Genomic DNA, 3,784 nt, shown 5'->3' on the forward strand with positions numbered 1-3,784 from the left:
GCTAGAAGAACCCGAACGCTTTCTCAGAAAAAGGTTAAAAGCCAAAAACCAAGAGAAGGTTTCGGGTGATCCACCCCCAATGGCGGACCAACGTACCCTTATGGATTATCTACGGCCCACCGTAGGTAATCTAGGCGCCGCTATCAATGCTCCGAATGTCGAAGCCAATAACTTCGAACTTCGACCGCATTTGATACAAATGCTCCAAAACTCCGCAACCTTCCACGGGCTTGCGGACGAGGATCCTCATCTACATATAACTAATTTCTTAGAAATATGTGATACCTTTCGGATCAATGGAGCATCAAACGACGCCATCCGCCTCCGTATGTTTCCATTCTCACTAAAAGACCGAGCAAAAGCTTGGCTCAACACCCTCCGAGCTGGATCGGTAAACACCTGGGATGAACTAGCCCAAAAGTTTCTATATAAGTATTTCCCTCCTTCTAAAACTGCTAAATTAATGGCTGAAATTAATACATACTCACAAGAGGACGGGGAATCCTTATATGAAACTTGAGAAAGGTTCAAGGAGCTATTACGCAAGTGTCCCCATCACGGCCTAGCAATATGGCAACAAGTATCTACTTTCTACAATGGATTGTTGCCACACACTAGGCAGACACTTGATTCTAGCTCCGGGGGACTTTTAGGTAATCGACGCCCACACGAAATATAAAATCAGATTGAGGAAATTGCTCAAACCAATTTTCAATGGCACACTCCCCGGGGAAATAAGTCTATCGCCCCGGGCGCCCATAAGGTCGACGAAAGCACCTCTTTACAAGCCCAAATCGAGGCCCTTTCTTCAAAAATAAAAAAATTAGAAATGACAAAAACAGTCTCGGTTATGGCTTGTGAAGGGTGTGGTGAGTCACATGAAAATTGGAGTTGCATGAAAGAGACGGACGATCAACAAGAAATGGTAAACTACATTGATAATAGACCTAGGCCGTCGGGTCCTCCAACGGGAACTTACAACCAAGGATGGCGAAACCACCCAAACCTTGGTTGGAGGGAAACCGGCAATAGTAGTAACCAACAAACCCAACGAACAAACTTTCAGCAATCAAGAAATGAGTCACAAAATTTCACTCAACAACAAGGTGGACGAGAAAGGCTCGAAGATACTATATCTCGCCTCGTCTCCGACACTGATAAGAAAAACTCGGAGAGATTTCTACAATTAGAATCTAATTTTAGGAATCAACAAGCTAGCATTCAAAACATAGAAAAACAAATAAATCAACTAGCACAAAATTTTTCCGAGAGACCGCAAGGCGCATTACCTAGCAATACCGAAACAAACCCAAAGGCGCAAGTTCACCTCATCACACTACGAAACCGCACCGTGGGGCCTGCAGAAGTACCTCCACCAACGGAAGAAACAATGCCAACACATCTGCAAGAAAAGAACTCTCCCCCATCACCAGAGCCTACCAAGGCTCCTCGAGTTCCGTACCCCGGTAGGTTAATTCGTCAAAAGACCAATGAGCAGTTCGCAAAATTCGAAAGTCTGTTCAAACAGTTGCATGTCAATATTCCTTTTATCGAAGTCCAAACCCAAATGCCCAAATATTCTAAATTTATGAGGGACTTCCTTACACATAAAAAGAAAATTGAAAATTTGCAATTAGTTAATTTAGGCGAAGAATGCTCTGCCCTCGTACTCAATAAACTACCCCAAAAGAAAATCGATCCCGGAAGTTTCACGATTCCATGCTCAATAGGGGAATCACCAGTTCGCAATGCCTTGGCCGACTTAGGGGCTAGCATTAACCTCATGCCCTCATCGATGTTCAAAAGGCTTGGCTTGGGAACCACGAGCCCTACAAAAATAAGCATACAACTCGCTGATCGATCAGTCAAGTTCCCACAAGGTGTCATCGAGAATGTCTTGGTAAGGGTAAGCAGATTCGTTTATCCAGTTGACTTTGTCATACTCGACATGGAGGAAGACACCGAGGTCCCCCTTATCCTAGGAAGACCCTTCCTTGCCACAGCACAAGCAGTGGTAGACAGGAATGACGGGACACTGACTTTGAGATATGGGGACGATGAGGTGAAGTTCGGAGTTGGGAAGAAAATAGAGGACGACGACCCGGTCAATTACATGAAGGTTATTGATTCAAGCTTGGATGCCGCTCTCCGACGGTGTAACTTGGGAAGCAAGGCACTCCACTCAGAAGATATATAACCGGGAATCGGGTCTAGCCAAGGACCCTTATAAACGTGGCGCACCACGGAGGCATTCCGCGGATCTATCCTTAGTTTAGTTTAGTTTAATCTTTTAGTTTTTGCAGAATAAAACACACTCATGGTGGTAATGGATGAAAAAGGGAACGAGGAAAATGGAACCATGCACGAAGAACAGAGCAACCCGACAAAAATCTCCATCACAGAAGGCTCAACACGGGCCGTGCCCAACCAACACGGCCCCGTGCTGAGCCCCTGCAGAAAATCACCCAGTTCAGGTAACTGGACACGGGCCGTGTTCAGCGGACACGCCCCCGTGTCCAGGCTTCTGTTTCAATTCTGAAATTTTTGTTACTGGCACTTGACCACGGGGCCGTGCCCGGTGAACACGGGGCCGTGTCCAGGATGCCAGTACCATAAATCTTTGCTTTTTAACCCACTTTTATACATTCTAATCAACCAAAAACATTATTTTTGGACACATTGAGGACAATGTGTAATTTAAGTGTGGGGGGGATGCTAAAACCTTGAAATTTTGCAAAATCCTAAACACAAGCCTTACACAAAACTCTATTGGAACCGCTAAACACCCCAATTTTTTTTTTCAAAAACTTTTTCATTTTTTTTACTTGTCTTAGTTTAAGTTGGGAATAACAAGTTCTAAAAAGGTTATATTTTTACAAGTTTACAACCGATAGCGTCGTGATAAAAAAGGAACCAACATAAGAAAATTATGAAACGGTATAACAAGTCTAGTTAAAAATTCGATTATATATGCTTGGTCACATTAAAAACCCATTCCCACAAAAGTGAGTTTTGAGCATTTATTGAGCATAAAAATACACATATTTAGATTAAATGCTCATTTTTCGTTTCTTGTGTGAATAGCCGCTCGGTCCTTACAAAACTAGAACTTGCCACGACGATACATTCCCGGTCCTTACCAACTTAAACCCAAGTAAGTAAATGATGGAGGCATTAGGACTAACCATTTTTTCTTTCAAAACCATTATTTTTCATTTTTTTTACCTACCCAAAATCCCCCTAGATAGCCCCATTGAGCCTAAACCTTTCATTTCATTACCCCAAAACCCTTTTTACCCACCAAAAAACCTTTTTATTTATTTTTTATTTTAGTAACAAGTTCGCTTTTTCGTAAACTCACCTTTTTATGTGACGACTGAAAAAAAAAGAAAAAAAAAGAAATTTGATGATGAAGTCAAAAACAAACAAAAGCTATAAAAGCTTGTTTGGAGAAATACTTCAAAATAAAAAGTCACTAAAAATAAGGTACTTCACGAAAACCGACGCTTGTTACGATTTTCGCCCTTTTTACTAACCACTAACCAACCACCCACCTTTAAACCCAAGCCTTCACCCAAAAGTCCTCTTGATATTTACAAAGGTAAAAAGTTAAAAAGGAGGAGGATTGATTGCTTGGCAAGCCTATGGAAGACGTAAGTTCCGTGCCGCTCTCGAGTGATTCACTAAAATATACACCTTCGGCCGAGTGTTGAGTGATCTCCCGTGAGGTATGTGAACTTGTATATAAATGGAATTTTAATAAGGCATGTTATGCCCAAATAAG

General features: G+C 42.2%; 1 non-coding gene across 1 annotated transcript; it reads right to left on the bottom strand.

Moving 5' to 3' along the window:
* Positions 1–457: 457 nt before the first annotated feature.
* LOC118488721 lies at positions 458–564 on the bottom strand. Its single transcript, XR_004885265.1, has one exon. It is a non-coding gene; the product is annotated as a small nucleolar RNA R71 (small nucleolar RNA).
* Positions 565–3,784: the final 3,220 nt, after the last annotated feature.

The sequence above is a fragment of the Helianthus annuus genome, chromosome 16 (genome assembly GCF_002127325.2).
Source record: "Helianthus annuus cultivar XRQ/B chromosome 16, HanXRQr2.0-SUNRISE, whole genome shotgun sequence".
Lineage (NCBI taxonomy): Eukaryota > Viridiplantae > Streptophyta > Magnoliopsida > Asterales > Asteraceae > Helianthus > Helianthus annuus.